The sequence below is a fragment of the Haliotis rubra genome, unplaced genomic scaffold (genome assembly GCF_003918875.1).
Source record: "Haliotis rubra isolate DU_JTF1 unplaced genomic scaffold, ASM391887v1 Scf473, whole genome shotgun sequence".
Lineage (NCBI taxonomy): Eukaryota > Metazoa > Mollusca > Gastropoda > Lepetellida > Haliotidae > Haliotis > Haliotis rubra.
Genome location: NW_025767161.1, coordinates 548,969 through 568,874, shown reverse-complemented (window position 1 = coordinate 568,874; position 19,906 = coordinate 548,969). Strand labels below are relative to the sequence as shown.

At 43.1% G+C, this 19,906-nt stretch overlaps 1 protein-coding gene across 2 annotated transcripts in view; it reads left to right on the top strand.

Annotated features, from left to right (window-relative positions):
- LOC124290769 (potassium voltage-gated channel subfamily C member 2-like) overlaps positions 1 to 19,906 on the top strand; it is a 70,431-nt gene that overhangs the window by 18,348 nt on the left and 32,177 nt on the right. The gene's annotated exons all lie outside the window — the stretch shown is intronic.

The following is a 19,906-nucleotide window of genomic DNA, read 5'->3' as shown; positions in this document are numbered from 1 at the left end:
ACGTGAGATGTGTTAGTGACGTCAATAACACAGGTTGCTTAATGGTCGTATGTGGCTATTTTCACTACAGTTCGAAATGACCCATGAAGATCAGGTTAGAATTGATCTTCCGCAACCCATGCTCGCTGTAAAAAGGTGACTAACGGGATCGGGTGAGCCTTCCCGCTGATATAGAAGACATGTATGTTGTCCTATCCCCATTGCGTTAATCACAGGATTGTGTGGTGCAGACTCATATAGTCATATAGCTGGAGGTGAGGTGAGGTGAAATTGGGTTTAACGTCGTGCTTGAGAATATTTCGCTCATATGACGACGTGCATGCGTGTGTATGTGCATGTACGGCTGCTTGTACTAGGCCAGACTTAAGTTGGTTTTATAGTGCTAGCCCACTGAGATACCACGCCGCAGTGAAGCATGAATACCCCACTCAGACACATCATACTGACTCCGAGCCGACCAGTCCTTGTTGTACCCATTAATGCCGAGCGCCAGGCAGGGACCAACAAGTACCATATTTTAACGTCTTTTGGTATGACGCGGTCGGGGATCGAACCCGCGACCTTCCGCTCTCCGGGCGGACGCTCTAACCACTACACCACGGAGGCATTAAAAAACAAACAAAGAGGTTAGTTTCCAGTTGTAAAAACTGTGGAAAATGCCTTTCCAGGAAGCAGTTATTGAGTGAATCGGTTGTCCATCATGTGAGGGTAAAATGTCCAACCGCAGGCCCTTCTCTCTCCCCCCCCCCCCCATACCCCCCTCTCTCTGCGTGTGATCAATGGTCACTTTACTTGAGAAAAAGATGGTATTTAGAACGTTCACGGTGTTTTGATGTGATAGTTAAATAAGCAATGCTTAGTTTTTTTACATATCATCACTTCTTCACTGTTTTTCAGAAAAAAACGTATCCGTGCCAAGATAAGACAAATACGATAGATTCTCTCTTACATTATATGGGGTAAAAAAATCCCTCATGGATCAATATTTTACATCCATACTTTACCAAAACAACGATTCTCTATTACCTAAGCAATCTAGTTAAGTAGTGTAATACAAACCGGAGTAGCAAGGTAATGTGTTGCTGTCGTCATTGAAGAATTATCCCGCCAGCGTGTTGAGGCATCTCTAGATTGATTGTACATAGCGTATACTACAGAATGGATGCTGTTCCTCCTCGTGGAATCTATCAACGCCAACAGCTCCAGGGACAAACAGTTGCGTCAAGGACCGCAATTGCTGCGACTCCATTTACTCTGTTAAATAATGGAAAATGTGTTGGCACAATCGTCTCGTTGGAGCGGGGACGTCAATTCAAAGTACTGGGTTCCACAAGTAAAATTAACAATTATACCGTTAGTTCGGCCAGGGGAATCTTCATGATGCCATTCATATTTCATAGCGGCAGTCGTTGCGGGCTATTATTCCGCCTGTGGTGAATTGTAACAGGCTTTGTTGTCTAGCTGTAATATATCCATGACAAAAAATTCATTTTATAGTTATCAGAATGAAAAATAGAATATAATGTCATGTATGTTTATTGTAATTATAATATTTGATAATACATATGGTACGAGGCGATTCAATCGTTGAGGCAGCCACGATCTTTGGAAATAATGACCGATGGTGTCTAACATCATCGATCACTGGATTGTCTGATCTGATCTGTTGCGGCAGTGATTGATCTGGAATGTGCCTGACTGTAACGTAAGCAGCAAACAAATCAATTACAACCGTGCCAAACTGACCAATGACCAACGTTACAATGAGTGAGTGAGTCCGTCGTTTTGGCATTATTCCAGGGACACATCTTTCAGCAATATTGAAGTACGTGAGATGAAACCTTCACGTAGTGTGCCATGCAGGGAATCGAACCCCGAATGAACGTGCTGACCGTAACCACCAAGCTATCCATCACTCCAGTGGAATGGGGGAATAAGTTGACAGATATGTTTAGAAACTGACGTGCTGGAGCCACGATCTTTGGAAATAATGACCGATGGTGTCTAACATCATCGATCACTGGATTGTCTGATCTGATCTGTTGCGGCAGTGATTGATCTGGAATGTGCCTGACTGTAACGTAAGCAGCAAACAAATCAATTACAACCGTGCCAAACTGACCAATGACCAACGTTACAATGAGTGAGTGAGTCCGTCGTTTTGGCATTATTCCAGGGACACATCTTTCAGCAATATTGAAGTACGTGAGATGAAACCTTCACGTAGTGTGCCATGCAGGGAATCGAACCCCGAATGAACGTGCTGACCGTAACCACCAAGCTATCCATCACTCCAGTGGAATGGGGGAATAAGTTGACAGATATGTTTAGAAACTGACGTGAATTTATTCCCATGGTGGGGCGGTGGGGTAACCTAGTGGTTAAAGCGTTAGCTCGTCACGACGAAGACCCGGGTTCGATTTCCCACATGGGTACAATGTGTGAAGCCCATTTCTGGTAGTCCAGCAATTGGAATATTGCTAAAAGCGGCGTAAAACCAAACTCACTCACTATTCCCATGGTGCGGGTAGTAAACCAGTATTTCGTGTGTACCATATTGAGATTTAAACAATCGACCGACGTTAACACACCCACACACACACCCCCCCCCCCCCCCACCACACACACACACACACACACAAGCACTAACACATATCATACCAGAAACAGCCAAAGAATATCAAAGTTTAGTCTAGGAATAAAAGACTTTTCGCGTATATTGATAATCTGGCAGTGGCAAACCCGCCATTATATACATGTATGTGCTAAGATGTTTTATTTTCACCAGTGTTTAACCCGAATGCAGCTTAACCACGTTATTCCTCCTTTCCTCAGCTCATGGTAGCAGGGTCGAATTCGACTTCACAACGAAGGGCAGTGTTAATTTGCTCTGAGAGGTGCTTGTGTGGGTAATGAATTTTCTACCGTGTGATAGCGATTGGAAGCCGCCAGGCGAGCTCGGCCTCAGATAGTATTGCCTCATTTGAAGAAACTGACAATCGTCCCTTGTCACGCGCGACCCACAGAAAGAATGAAGTTTTTTTAGCGCAGTTCTTCATGGTGCCATTTTGGTGGAATTTCTAATCAATAAATGTGCAGCGTCCTGCCAGCTGCCAATGCTGGAAACGGCACACTCGTAGCTATGCACCCATCCAGCAGAGACCTGGCCCGCTCCTTCGCGTCAACAAAATAACGCTCTGGGTATACAACACGAGGGTCAAGGTTAATTAATGGCTGCTTACCTATATATCGACTCTTCCGTATTTAATTAATCAACAACAGAGGCACATTTCATGTTAATCGGTATCATTCCAAATGTTTTGACAAATTATTAAATGAATGCACAGCAATCAGCTCAAGTGGCATTTTGCCCGTCCGTTTTTGATCAAATTACGTCACATTTAAACGTTGCAGGATCAGTACACCAACACATAATTTTATATTTGTATTGTCAATACGTATGTGGATGATAAATGACTCGTGTTACGTTTTACTGTGAATTTTGAAATTCTGACATTTAACTAATGACTGGATGCAACCGAGTCAGTGATGTTAACTACACAGAAAGGTTTCCGGCAACCTAGTCAGTGATGTTAACTACACAGAAAGGTTTCCGGCAACCAAGTCAGTGATGTTAACTACACAGAAAGGTTTCCGGCAACCGAGTCAGTGATGTTAACTACACAGAAAGGTTTCCGTCAAACCTCGTGAACGTCATTTGTGTCCACAGCCCCTTAAGGGACATTAATTCGGTAGAGAAGGTGATCAGAATGTGACATTTGTGACCGATGTCCTGAAGCACTCCAAACAGTGATTGAGTTTGGGTTTACGCAGCATTTTGCAATATTCCAGCAATAGCAGGGCGGGGGACACCAGAAATGGGCTTCACACATTGTACCCATTTGGGAAATCAAACCCGGGTCTTCGGCGTGGCGGACGAACGCTTTGACCACTAGGCTACCACACCGCCCCGACCTCAAACAGCATCTTCTGACTGTGCAACATAATCCCTCCACAGCGAATGACGTCATCACACATTTATCAGATTACACTTCACCGGAGGCCCTTGTTAAAGTGTACTATTGCTGCGGCGTAAAATATCATTTGCTTACTATCTTGTAACACCTCAAGTTATATCGGATTACCATTTGCCTGGCCAGTCCATACAACTGGGACATAACAGCGGTATTTTGGGAAAGACGTATAACACTGGCCATAATGATTCTAATTCTTGTGAAATACAATGTCTTTACTGTTGTCGACACTGGTTATTGAGAGACTCCTTATCGCTTGGTTGAAAGAAACACCTGTGTGGGAATTATTTAAAGAGAGAAGCATAGGTGAATAAGTGCGGATGCACTGGAGTCATATCGATGTCTGCTTGATGTCGAGACTGTGATAGAAAAGACTTAATCAACGAGAGGAAACTGTATAGCACTTAACGACAAGTAATCAATTGAAAATTCACATTAATCTTTTTTTGTAAGACTTAAATAAGCCAAGTTGACATTTGAAAGTCATTTGCGGTATATTATCCACGCAATGGAACGACAGGTAATCATTAAACGTCTAACATTGTTAGCATGCGATTCTTGAAAAGGTGGAGTAAGCAAGTAGATATTTGAATGTCTGTTTACAGTCACCAATACCATTGAGACATCACTTCCGGTCGTCTGCTCCCGACACAGCTGTTAGGAGTTTTTGTGGCATGTGGTGTGAGAAGTTTGCAATGCAATATGTGTCAGGTTCCCCAAGGGAGTAAACCCAAGACTTGACGTCTGCACATTCCCTGCCGGTTTGGTCTTACTGGATCCCGTCAACAGTGACGGACGTAAGGCGCCATCATGAATAAAGATGTCGGCACACAAGAGATACACAGATACGCGGCAATGAGGGTAGCTTCAGAGCCCATCCTGCTCCAGCGCAGAAGTATTATCGAGATCAACATCTTCCCTAATGTCCTGTACCGAGTCTAATTGAAGGATCAATACATCTGCGACTGTGCCTGTTATGAATATATACAGTAAATATTTTAAACCAGCACTGAGAATAGAGGCTTTGAACTATCAGAGGGCAGGGTCGGTGGGAGTTTGATTTGTGGGCTCTAAACCTTAGCACTAGGATCCTATTAAACCCTAAATGCGTCTTTATCATCGTGATCGCCAAAGTTACAGTGTGGAGATTTTGTCTGTTTTTGAGATGAAGCCCGTCTGATCAATCACCCACGTGACCTATTGCAAAGCATTAGTCCTCTACTTCCTGTGTATTTCGCTGCACCGAGTTAGAGGATCGATTGGGTGCTTTCCTCCATTACGACACAATCTCCGCTCCGCCGCAGACTCTATTAATGACTTCAATCTTCCCTTGTCGCATCTTAATTTGTTAGTTTTTAGGCCTACTTGGTTAAGTCGATAGATTGGTTATAATATGGTCAATGTCAAATGGTTCTTGCCAGTGAAGTCAGTATAATTGTTTTAGACAGTTCTTTGTCTCAATTCCTAGGAAAATCTTCCATTTCGTAATTGCTAATACAGTGCAGTTGTTATGGGCTATGTTATTTAAGAACATTTTAAGATTTAATGTCAGCTCGGGCCTCCTCAATCTGAAACGTTTTATCTCAAGGAATCCGATAATCTTGTCGGTGGAAGTCAGATTGTCTGGTATAGCAAGGTTCTTTTATTCTCTTCTTGAGATGTATAGTTGTTACATCCATGAACAAGAAAATCGATCCCCTGTTCGTCTTGGGAGTCAATACATCTTCTAATACGGCGATGAGTTCATGAGGCAGATAACCCAAACATCTAATAGCAATATTTCACGGTGGATAGAGCTGCCCTGTGTGTTTACTCAGGAACTGTCATCTCCAGCGATACCACAATTATAGCGGTAAACATATTCATTGTCTGAACTGAGGTTAAATTACTGTGTTGTGTTTGGACACCCTCGCTACTGGCAGTTAGGCTATGGTGGGCAAACTTTAAGCAACACGTAAGTCAGCTACCACTGCCAGTCTATCAGTAGTACACTTTTTCCTGATACAAGGTGTCAATTAGCGCAGAGTATTTTTTATCTCACTCAAAGCCGGAATGATAATTTTTCAGATAAAGCGAAACCTCCGTAATCAGAACACTGTTAATCCGAAAGACCAACCTTCCGGATACAAACGGCTTGGTAATGTCACTCCGTATTCAAGGTTCATGTATCTGGACATTTGTTAAATCCAGGCGATTTCAACGGAAAGCTAGAGTCCGGATTAACAAAGTTTCACTGTGACAAAGGAGTGTCTCCCTTGTCATGTAGACGAAATATTAGTTACGTAATAATTTCGTCACAAATCTTCGGCACAAAACTACCGAAAGCTTAATATGCCTTGATAAGGAATTACAATTGTCGTGTGGCACCTTTGTGCAAATGAGCTTCATCACAGTACGCAGCAACACTCCAGCTAAATGACAGTGGCTCATAATCGGGTCTGGACCAGGGAAACCGGAGGTTGATAATATGAGCAACGATTCAACCCAAAGGGGCATAACTCCTTCTTCTGTCGGCTTTGACATATTCAGATATTCATGACATATATATTACACTAAATATATCTGCCGTTGGCGGGCAAAACTGCCTTTTTTTGATTATTCAAGTAGGATTAAGTTTTCAAAGGATTTCGCTTTCACAGAATGACCAACGTGATAATTCAATCCACCGCAGCAAGCTTGTGATCCGTAGTTAAGTGTTGCATTTCTCATTTCTCAACTGGTGAGTGAGTGAGTGAGTATGGTTTTACGCCGCTTTTAACAATATTCCAGCATTATCACGGCGGGGGACACCAGAAATGGGCTTCACACATTGTACCCATGTGGGGAATCGAACGCAGGCGTGATTCGGCGTGACGAGCGGACGCTTTAACCACTAGGCTACCCCACAGCCCCCATCTAACTGGTAGTCCAATAACTCACAATCTACATTCCACAAAAGGTGAACGTTGAAATTCTCGCAATCAATCAGCCAGTGTATTTCACGTCTCTCTGAAATAGGTGTGAGGCACGAACTGTCAGCAACATCTTAGACGTACTTTTAAATGTTTTAGCACTTCACAGGAACTTCACCCTTTCGGCCAGAAATGTGGACAACCTTGCGGATGGCTTCCACTGATTGTGCCTATTGAGAACCGTTATGGCTGGTCATGGCCGATGTGCAGCACTAAATGGTATGCTCGGTCACACAAAGCTCTTTTTAAACTGCATTAGATGAAATCGATAGACGAGAAGCTTTTAAGCAGAAATACTCTTAAACGGATTAATGGTTCGGATATTGACTGTGTGAAGACATCCTCACCTTACCCCACCAGCAGCAGGTGCCATGGATAGTGTTGAAGAAGATTCTGGCCACGTCCATCCTTGATTTTAATGTTCTAAATCTATTTACTGAAACATCAGATCTCTGTTGTTCTCCACAGGGTCAATGAATATTCTTCTACATTCCCTATATTGTACTTCGACTGCCTTTCTAGTCCTTGTGTCACCCAGAAAACCCGCGAAGATCCATCTTTCTTACGTAACAGTTCTGAGCACGCAAATGAGATCTTCTTTTAACAAGATTTCAGTCGATGGTTCTTTTCTGGTCTAATGCTGATTGTCTGGCATGATTGTGTATATATACTATCTCTGTGGCGAATGTTTAATCTCAAAGCCACCTACAGATCCCCAGACCCTCTGGCAAACATACCATGGCGCCTTCTCCGCTATTATAAGCCAAAAACCCACGTATTGCGTCCAGCTACAACGAGATCGGCAAGACAGGAATTAACCCTAAGCTGGATCAACGTGGTCAGACTCTAGATACGTTCGATGTTTTGACGATACGTTGAGCTCCTGATCTTTGCGTTGTCTTTCACAAACGACTGTGCAGTCCTTCGAGCAGACAATATTCGATGGCTACAAGACATGTGTGTGATTGTAAACAATTTTGATGTCATTCATCGATGACCTGTCTCCCTGCAATGACTCAATAACCCTTATTTCTGATCTGAATGGCGCATGTAACACAGACTATAATGAACGTCTTCTGCTAACAGCGGTTCCCTGGATGTCAATATGTATGAGTGTAAATGAGCAGTTGATTGTGTTCTTGTTCCTAGTGCTGATTAGGTGGTCAGCGAGTGACCAATGGGTGATGGTGTTGTACAGTGCTGATTAGGTGGTCAGCGAGTGACCAATGGGTGAGGGTGTTGTACAGTGCTGATTAGGTGGTCAGCGAGTGACCAATGGGTGATGGTGTTGTACAGTGCTGATTAGGTGGTCAGTGAGTGACCAATGGATGGTGGTGTTGTACAGTGCTGATTAGATGGTCAGTGAGTGACCAATGGGTGATGGTGTTGTACAGTGCTGATTGGGTCGTAAGTGAGTGACCAATGGATGATGGTGTTGTACAGTGCTGATTAGGTGATCATTGAGTGACCAATGGGTGATGGTGTTGTACAGTGCTGATTAGGTGGTCAGTGAGTGACCAATGGATGATGGTGTTGTACAGTGCTGATTAGGTGGTCAGTGAGTGACCAATGGGTGATGGTGTTGTACAGTGCTGATTAGGTGGTCACTGAGTGACCAATGGATGGTGGTGTTGTACAGTGCTGATTAGATGGTCAGTGAGTGACCAATGGATGATGGTGTTGTACAGTGCTGATTGGGTGGTCAGCGAGTGACCAATGGATGATGGTGTTGTACAGTGCTGATTGGGTCGTAAGTGAGTGACCAATGGGTGATGGTGTTGTACAGTGCTGATTAGGTGGTCAGTGAGTGACCAATGGATGATGGTGTTGTACAGAGCTGATTAGGTGATCAGTGAGTGACCAATGGGTGATGGTGTTGTACAGTGCTGATTAGGTGGTCAGTGAGTGACCAATGGATGGTGGTGTTGTACAGTGCTGATTAGATGGTCAGTGAGTGACCAATGGGTGATGGTGTTGTACAGTGCTGATTGGGTGATCATTGAGTGACCAATGGGTGATGGTGTTGTACAGTGCTGATTGGGTCGTAAGTGAGTGACCAATAGATGATGGTGTTGTACAGTGCTGATTAGGTGGTCAGTGAGTGACCAATGGATGATGGTGTTGTACAGTGCTGATTGGGTTGTAAGTGAGTGACCAATGGATGATGGTGTTGTACAGTGCTGATTAGGAGGTCAGTGAGTGACCAATGGATGATGGTGTTGTACAGTGCTGATTAGGTGGTCAGCGAGTGACCAATGGGTGATGGTGTTGTACAGTGCTGATTAAGTGGTCAGTGAGTGACCAATGGATGATGGTGTTGTACAGTGCTGATTAGGTGGTCAGCGAGTGACCAATGGATGATGGTGTTGTACAGTGCTGATTAGGTGGTCAGCGAGTGACCAATGGGTGATGGTGTTGTACAGTGCTGATTAGGTGGTCAGTGAGTGACCAATGGATGATGGTGTTGTACAGTGCTGATTAGGTGGTCAGTGAGTGACCAATGGGTGATGGTGTTGTACAGTGCTGATTAGGTGGTCAGTGAGTGACCAATGGATGATGGTGTTGTACAGAGCTGATTAGGTGATCAGTGAGTGACCAATGGGTGATGGTGTTGTACAGTGCTGATTGGGTGGTCAGCGAGTGACCAATGGATGATGGTGTTGTACAGTGCTGATTGGGTCGTAAGTGAGTGACCAATGGGTGATGGTGTTGTACAGTGCTGATTAGGTGGTCAGTGAGTGACCAATGGATGATGGTGTTGTACAGAGCTGATTAGGTGATCAGTGAGTGACCAATGGGTGATGGTGTTGTACAGTGCTGATTAGGTGGTCAGTGAGTGACCAATGGATGGTGGTGTTGTACAGTGCTGATTAGATGGTCAGTGAGTGACCAATGGATGATGGTGTTGTACAGTGCTGATTGGGTCGTAAGTGAGTGACCAATAGATGATGGTGTTGTACAGTGCTGATTAGGTGATCATTGAGTGACCAATGGGTGATGGTGTTGTACAGTGCTGATTGGGTCGTAAGTGAGTGACCAATAGATGATGATGTTGTACAGTGCTGATTAGGTGGTCAGTGAGTGACCAATGGATGATGGTGTTGTACAGTGCTGATTGGGTTGTAAGTGAGTGACCAATGGATGATGGTGTTGTACAGTGCTGATTAGGAGGTCAGTGAGTGACCAATGGATGATGGTGTTGTACAGTGCTGATTAGGTGGTCAGCGAGTGACCAATGGGTGATGGTGTTGTACAGTGCTGATTAAGTGGTCAGTGAGTGACCAATGGATGATGGTGTTGTACAGTGCTGATTAGGTGGTCAGCGAGTGACCAATGGATGATGGTGTTGTACAGTGCTGATTAGGTGGTCAGCGAGTGACCAATGGGTGATGGTGTTGTACAGTGCTGATAAGGTGGTCAGTGAGTGACCAATAGATGATGGTGTTGTACAGTGCTGATTTGGTGGTCAGTGAGTGACCAATGGATGGTGGTGTTGTACAGTGCTGATTAGGTGGTCAGCGAGTGACCAATGGGTGATGGTGTTGTACAGTGCTGATTAGGTTGTCAGTGAGTGACCAATAGATGATGGTGTTGTACAGTGCTGATTAGGTGGTCAGTGAGTGACCAATGGATGATGGTGTTGTACAGTGCTGATTAGGTGGTCAGCGAGTGACCAATGGGTGATGGTGTTGTACAGTGCTGATTAAGTGGTCAGTGAGTGACCAATGGATGATGGTGTTGTACAGTGCTGATGAGGTGGTCAGTGAGTGACCAATGGATGATGGTGTTGTACAGTGCTGATTAGGTGGTCAGCGAGTGACCAATGGGTGATGGTGTTGTACAGTGCTGATTAAGTGGTCAGTGAGTGACCAATGGATGATGGTGTTGTACAGTGCTGATTAGGTGGTCAGTGAGTGACCAATGGATGATGGTGTTGTACAGTGCTGATTAGGTGGTCAGTGAGTGACCAATGGACGATGGTGTTGTACAATGCTGATTAGGTGGTCAGTGAAGATCGATGTTCATGATGTCAGGTACTGGATTGTCTGGTCCAGACTCGACTATCTACAGACCATCGTCACACTGAAACATTGCTGAGTGTGGCGTTAAACAACAGAAAAAACATATTGTATACTTGATGCGTTTCACGATCAACAGCAAGTGTAGTTGCATGAGAAAAAGTGAAATGTGATCCTACTTTCCAGGACGGGGCACCAGTCTGGCAACCATATTTTGGACATGCCGAATATTTGTGATCTGGATTTTTGAAACCCATACAGAACGCCGTTATACAATAGTCCAGGTCAGATCTCACGACGACCTGTGAGATGCAGACAGCCACGCATGCAATAATGTACATCATGTATTTTCTAAAAAAGATTAACGTTCCTGTATTTAGCTTTTATCCTTCCCTATTTCTGTCTGTATGTCTCTCTTCGTCTCGTCCAGTTTTCTCACATGAACCCGATGGCCACCAAGATAACTAAAGGTAGTGTATACCGTGATCGATGACATTAATGCAAATTGATAAGTGTTTGGGGAACAATCGCATCCTTAACCAAGGCCTGTCTTCCTAATCCATACCATATGACATCCCATCCGACAATGTGCATCCAATACTACAAGAGAGCTGTGACCCAGATTCTCTCAGTACCAGCAAACCTAATGACGTCATCCCGTGGTAATTAATCATCCAATTTACCGACCAGTTCCTCAGTCGTCCCAGCCAGACCACTATCCTCCCTAAATGCTTCCTGTATCTGATGCAGAAACCGTAATGATCGTCATCAGGGGAAGACAGTTAAAATTCCCGGGCCAATGTCTTATCAGCGCTGTAGCTACAATACAGAGATGATTTTAGTTGCAGAAGAACTGCCTGTTCGCATCCTGACAAAACGGGGGGTGTATCTGTAATTATTCCAGAACAAGTTTTGCCGTTTGGCCCGTGACCCTGACAGACATTGTCTCTCGTGGCTGTTATCCCATTCGGAAATTCCGAACACTTCCGATTACCGTGACCGAGGGAGACAAGTTTCTCATCTACAGCTTGTAAAGAGATGTACATCCATGCTGACCCAGTTCACTATGCCGGTGCTATTATAAGTGCACTCGCACTTAGGTTCTGTATGTGTGATTGGTTGAAAGAGAATCCTAAACGAAAGCTGTTAATATTTCACGGAGTTCTATTTGATGGATGACAGTTAAATAGTTCCTTGTTCTGTGACAATGCTGGGACATTAATGTTTGACACTGTGTTCTCATAACGTGATTCCCGGCCATTGGTTAACGTACAGGTAACAATAACGGTAAGTGCCACTCGGTGCCACTACAAATAAAATTATCAGATTATTTTAAACCGAGAAGTGAAGTTAACAATACTCTGTCTCCAGCAAATGTCACAGTGACACGCCCTCGTGTACTAACTGAAGAGAGTCTCATGACTTCTGGTACTGGTATTGTGACAACTTATTTTGTTTTAATGTTTTCTGTCATCGGACAATGCTAGACAACGGGGAGAGGGAGACGGGGGTGGGTGGATGGTGGTGGTGGTTTAGCAGTTCCTAATCTATCTACAAGTATTTCACTGTGTTCTGCGTCTAATGTTGTTTTGAAGCTTTGTCATGTCAGAATGTGACAGGTTGCATCTCGCTTGTCGTGCTGGGACACGAATGATATTTTGTTGTATTTGTCTGAAATATTATTATTTTTCATCATCACATCAAATCACCAAGTGATTATATACATCGGGTCAGCTAGTAAATATCATTCATATTCTTGTGTTTGTTTCAACACTGTAATTATTGCCACACAGAAAACACAACACTATGTAACCAAATGCACTGTGTCCCTTTTCATGACGCAACATCTGTTTTAGGGAGAATATTATATTTCAAATAATCAATTTTTTTTGACAAGCAGAATAGTTTGTGTTGTACTACACAACCCGATGTTTATAAGGGCGACACAGCGTGTATCAACAACAGTAGTGATTGTATATGATTCAGAGTAGAGTTTCATGTACAGCAGATCAACAACTGATTAATTGCCCCGTGCACAAGAAAGTACCGTAGATGAAATAACACTTTCAGTCAGAAATCGATATTTAATCACGGTAGCATAACAACGTTGTAAAACGCCATATCCTGACAGTACGGCCTGGATATTATTTACACTTGAAGACAGTTCAGATTTGCAAACTGGATACCCCGATCATCTTCCTCGTCACGACCACAAAGGGTGATACGGACAGGTGGGCATTCAGCATTAACCCTTGGTAGCCCATACTAGAAGTCAATTTACATTAACCCCTGTTGACCCATGCCAGCTGGCATTCAACTTTACCCTTGGCAGCTCGTACAAGGAAGCATTGAATTCGAAGTCTTGTTGACATAACAAGAAGGCAGTTAACATGGACCCTTGATGAAGCATTAATGGAGGCAGTAAACATTAACCCTTGGAGGAACACGACGGAAAACCTTGGGCGCCCGTGCACGGATGCACTCAGCATTAATCCTTGGTGTAAGAGGACTTACTCGGCATTAATTCTTGGTGTACAAGGAAGCACTCGGCATTAATTCTTGGTGTACAAGGAAGCACTCGGAATTAATCCTTGGTGTACGAAGAAGCACTCGGCATTAATTCTTGGTGTACGAAGAAGCACTCGGAATTAATCCTTGGTGTACGAGGAAGCACTCGGCATTAATCCTTGGTGTAAAAGGAAGCACTTGGAATTAATCCTTGGTGTATGAGGAACACTCGGCATTAATCTTTAGTGTACAAGGAAGCACTCGGAATTAATCCTTGATGTACGAGGAAGCACTCGGCATTAATCCTCGATGACAAGGATGCTCTCGGCATTAATCCTGGTGTACGAGTAAGCACTCGGTATTAATCCTCGATGACAAGGAAGCACTCGGAATTAATCCTTGGTGTACGAGAAAGCACTTGGCATTAATCCTCGATGACAAGGATGCTCTCGGCATTAATCCTTGGTGTTAAATTCAATATATGCACTTGGTGTACTTAGTACACATGCACTAGGTGACTCACGTACAGGGCATATTTAACAACAACACATGCTGGCTCACACAATGAGGCATGTTTATTATTTAATGTGTAATGTAATATAAAATATCGCAATATCAATACATGCCAACAGACCAGCTTGAGGGGTTTTACATGATGGTTCATTAGCCAATCACATAGCTGCACACAACACCCAAAGCTCTGTTGTTACAAATGAAATCTCATTACATTTTTTAGCTGTGGTGAGAAACTTGACATTGAAACAAGACGTCATCTTGAGAATCCCATGATACCGGAAATAACAAAGAACCGAGGACTGTTGTTAGGTGTTTTATTCAAAGCTTAATCCCGGCATGTGCTTGTAGCAGTGTTCACACGGGGCCATTTCCCACGCAGTGGCCTACATCAACAGTTTCAGAACCTTTTCTCAAGCATTTAATTATGGACTTAGTGATCAAAGTTAACATATTCCTGATCCATTTGACGTGTAAACTATGGTTAAAGAAGGGGGCTATGACCTAAATCATAGATACAAAAAGATGAGTGAACAAAAGCTTCAGAAACATTTCCAAAATCACAGGAAGTCTCATAAAACCAAACTCCTTGTAGGATTCAGACTACATCATGAGTGTCTGTGAGTCATTAATTAATTGTATCTATACCAGGTGTTAGCGAAATAGTAAGCCTACCCTGCCCCTCCATTGACAATTGCCACAAATACATGCAAAGGCTAGTAAATAAGTCACGGAAGAAAACATTTATTAGAGATCAGGTTTGTCACTGGATCATCGAATTTGGAAATGATCTCTATTATAGGATATTTTATATAGCGCACATATCCACGCACTAGTGCATGCTCAAGGCGCTGGTATTTTCCCCCTCGATCATTGGATCTCAACGGCACATCTTATTATCAATCTCATCTCCCTGGGGATCATACAATTGTACATGGTACAATTCCATGTTGATGATACAATCTCTACATGGTAACCATGAAACCTGTGTAAAGTTTTTCTAAGCTTTTTTTCCTTTTGTAATGTTGATGGAATTATTTTGGGGGCAAGAGTCTGATGTCCTGAAAAAATGTTTTGTGAAATTGTTTTGTTCGGTTCCTCCTTTCAAGGGAAGATGTATGTTTTGGAACAGTTATCTGTCCAGGCCATAGTCCACTCCCAAAGTCCATCATAACTGTACCGACTGACCTCAAACCAGATCAGCTTTCGACGGATACTCACGTGTGTCTTATTGTCCTCCATTATGTCGGCCGAGCTTTAACGTAAGCAATAGACTAGGACAATAGTGTGCCACGGCTGTCTGGCAGACATGATCCTCTGAAGTAGTGTTTGTTCGTCTGATTTGTCCATCAGACGAATTAGCAGTGTTGTTGTCCTGAGTCTGATCAGATAAAGACACATCAAACAGTGGTCAGATCGTAGGCTCAGACTAAAATAGCCACGAGAAGCTGGACCATTCATTTGATTCCTGATAGGTCATCTGACCACCTCCGTTGGGAAATGTGACCCAGGTTTCAGGGTCACTGACATTGTAACAGCAATCACATAGAAGGCACTCATATTTAGCCATCCACGTCTGATGGAGTCGATGTCTTAGGTTTGGCTGGTGAAGGGAAACTGATATTAATGGATTGCTTTGTGAACTTGACCCATAACGTCTGGGTCCTTGGTTGTCGGACTTATTGGTCAGCTGCATTGATCATGTTCATAACACTAATTTTCTCTGTCGGTGTCTCTGTTTGTTTGTAGCATCCCCGAAAGAAGAAAGCAGCTACCAAAGAGAAACATGTTATTTAGGGGATAAACACGGTTGTGTCGAATATGACGTGTCCAACCTACGTTGTCTCGAAGTAAGAGCTTGGTACATGTGTTTTCATTTGTGTTCTTTCTTTCGTTATTTCAGGCTGTGTCAAACTTCTTATAACTCGAGGTATTTACATGGGTCTCTTGAACTTCGACACATTGATGTTAGACTGTACATTTTTATGCCACTAAGATCAAGAAAACTGGAAAAATACGACACGCTGCATGGTCGTTAAAACGTCATATATCCATGCATTATACGTCAAAGTTGACACTTATGAGTCGATATCATCTTCACTCCCTGTGCAATATTTGAAGGAGGTTTTTCCTCTAACCATCTGCTGATTGGTTTATTTGACACGTGTCGTTAGAATTCAATTATGCTGTACAAATTTGATTGAGCAGTTTGCCCATAAATCAAGCAGGGAGCCGCGGGGCGAGATGGAGGGATGCTCCCTGGTCGAGCGCCAGATATTGTGGGCAAAAACGTCTAGCCTGTCAGTGTAAGCTCACTCATTATGAAAACCCAAGGTTTTTCTGGAAATAATCAATAGAAAGTATCCAGATTGTGTGTCCTTGATGCGGTTCCTTGCCAGTCGTGTTAGATGTCTTGTTCGCAAGAGACACGACCCTGGCTCGTCATGCTAGGGCGATAGGTGGTTTGTTTTGTCAGCACAAGTCATGGGTTGAATTAGGAGTGGATCAGCGGTGTTCAGAAGCTGAAGAGCTTCCAATTACTTGAAGTACAAATACAGTACAACCAGAAATTATTGAGAATTTAAAGATTGTAATTTAAAAAAAAAAAATCACTCATTACTCACGTATTAAATGTGAATATTAGCAGAATAAAAGTCCAGATTCAAAGACAGGTGAACAGTTAGTATTTTGTCACGTCACCATGGGCAGCAATACAGGCTTCAATGCGGCGGGGCATACTACTGATCAAAGAAGTTAGAAAGTCGTGGTCCATGCTGTCCCAATATCGGACCACCTCTTCTTTCATTTCAGTAATATTTGTCAGATTTTATTATTGACACTTTCCTTCATAACTCCCCCAAACATTTTCTATTGGACTTAGGTCAGGGCTATAGCTTGGCCAATCTAATAATGTCATATTTGGGGTCTGAAGCCAGGCCTGTGAATGCTTTGAACGATGTTTTGGGTCATTGTCCTGCTGGAAAATCCAAAAATGTCCATAGAACACGTGAGCAGATGGAAGTAAATGTCTCTCGAGAATATCTGTGTACCGGTCACTATTCATATTCCCTTCAAATACACAGAGGGGCGTTGCCCCTAACAGATATGCCACCCCACACGTTAAATTTCGGATTGTACTCTGGGCACTGATACAAAGGTTTTTCAGTTTGTTTGGTCCAGAATGTCAGTGTATTAGGAAACAGCCACACAGAACTTTCATCTGAGAAAATCACATTGTCCCAGTTAAAATTTCTATGCTGTAAGCACCAGTTCAACTTTAGCTCCTTTTGTTCAGGTTTCATGATCGGTGATGGAATTCCTCGACTTCTCTGCCAACCCATTGCATGCAGCTCAGTTCGAATTGTCTCCTTACAGACAGCCACAGTTCCTCTATCAATCATATCCTGCCTGAAGTTTTCTAAACTCCTTCGTTTGTTTTTAGAAACAAGAATACCCAGCCGCCTCCTGTCACCGACAGTCAATTTTCTGGGCCTACCTGCGCTTCCCAGGTGCTCAATGCCATATCCATTTGCAATATCTTTCAAAACACGATAAACAGTGGACAAAGGGATGCCTGTTCTACTTGAAATCACTTTAGCTGATCTGATGTCCTTGTTATAATGCTCTAAAATCAACTTCCTCTTCTCTAAATCATCCATACTGAGTATCACTGAAAATGCCGTCTGCTAGCAAGTAAACAAAGGGGGATAACTCTTCACAAACTAATGAAAAAGGATTAACGGAGTTGTCTCTCTTGAATGAAGCCAAACTCTTGATAGCTGGTCAAGGTTGTTTATACTAGAAATCCAATTAATCATATTCCTAAAATTCTCAATAATTTCTGGCCATACTATATATGACAGGGCTCGATTTAAGGGATGTTAACCTACTTGCACCAGGTGCAACCTAAGATAAAAACCTAGTTGCACAAGCCAAATTCCAGTTGCAATGTAGCGTGCTAAAACGTCAGAGGTTTTGGTGCACATAAACATATTTCCGTGACGTAGTACCCATGAAATCATAGCAACACAGATACACAGCTGATCCCTGTTTACAAGAGCTGTCATAGCCGAGAAGTGTCTATAAATGGCAATGTTTCGGTGCCATAGCTATTCAAAGTTTAGAAGAAAAATGAACGGACATACTTAGATTTGTTATTGATTTATTTCTCAAAACTTGACTTGCACACGGTGCACTTTTGACTAATAACTAGGTTGCACTTTGTGATATTGAGTTGAACCAGTGCAAGTAACAAAGCACTAAATCTAGCCCTGCATGAACTTTGCACTAGGTAAGCAAGAAGACGAGACAAAGAAGAGGGTGAGGGAAAGGGAGAAATAAGGATGGCGTGGGAAGATGAAACAAACCTGAATCAATTAGACGAAAAAAATCAAGAAAAGGAAAAATAGAATGAGGATGTGAGACCAGACGAGAGGATCTGAGTGTAGGGGAAGACGGAAGGAGTCAGTTGAAAGAGGAGGGGCGCTGGGATAGCCCAGTGGTTAAGCGTTTGCTTATCACGCCGACCACCCAGGTCCGAGCACCAACCCAGACGTCTTAGTGATCCATTCAAATAACTGTCACTTCGTCTCGTCTACATTTTGAGTCTGTTTCGAGACTGGTTATTCTCTGGCGTTGACCTTTCATATTTAATTGGACTGAGTCGATGTTTCTGCTGGTGGACCGACGTCGTCCTCTAGTTTCAGTGGCGTTAAGCAGACATGTTTATTACCGAGACTGTAAAACATCCTCATTTCTTCTTCATTTGTGAGTAGCCGAATATCAGCATTTTTTCACAGAAGAATAATTCAAAATATACACACCGTTATTAGTGCCAGCCAAATCATTAAGTGGGCTATCGTGTGGCTGGGCTTCTGTTCATCACTTGATTGTCTGATTTGTTCACATGGCGAAGTCGCATTGCAGGAGCTCTGCGTGTGGTGCAAGCAACCTGCAATTTGTTTGCAAATTGTGTAAGTGGCGAGTGCTACTTTTTTCGCAAACACCTGGTGTCATCACTGATTTTCCATTTATACAATTTTCAATGCTATTTTGCTTTAATCGAGAGCTGTTGATCTCTTCCATCGACGTTTCATGTTTAATTCTGTATAACGAAGGAATAATCGTTGTTTACAAAGCTATGATTGGTGCTTTCATGGCGTAAACCCTACAAAAAGAACACTTTAGCACAACGAGGGCGCTAACAAGAGTTCATATGGTGAATCGAACGCGGACTTTCGGCGTATAGCGCGAACAATTTAAACACAGGGTGTTCCAATGAGTGAGGGAAATGAGTGAGGATATGACAGTGAGATAACAGAATCATTCCGTTCAGCATGAGAGGAAACAATGTCTAATTCTGTCAGAACAAATTAATTGTCTTCTGTAAGCCACAAACTGCCCAGCCACTTTACGATTTTGTTTGCTAAATACTCCGTCTCTACTTTCCATCGCCAGAGGTGTGAAGACATGAACTGCAGGGTCGATGTGGACGTCGTCCTTCTTACATCGGCGTAGTCGCATCATTAACACCTTGTTTGGCCATTGGTAGAACCAGAGCAAATGGAATTACCTTCATCCAGACGCCGGTATCGACTCGAAGAAATCATTTGAAGCTGAGCCACGGTGAAGACCAAGAACGACAACTCGTGCCAACTGGAACATCTGGCTCACAGATGATCAAGATTGAGAAAATTAAGTCTAAACCAATATCAATATCAAAAGTGAGTGAGTTATGCTTGTCAACACATGAAAAAATGTATCAGTCATATCGCATTGTTGGATATTGGTTGAGAGCCAGATGGAGGTATTTCATCCAAATGCTCGAAAATCAGCGACAATGTCCACAGACATACCGAACATATCTCTTAGGTTTCTGGGC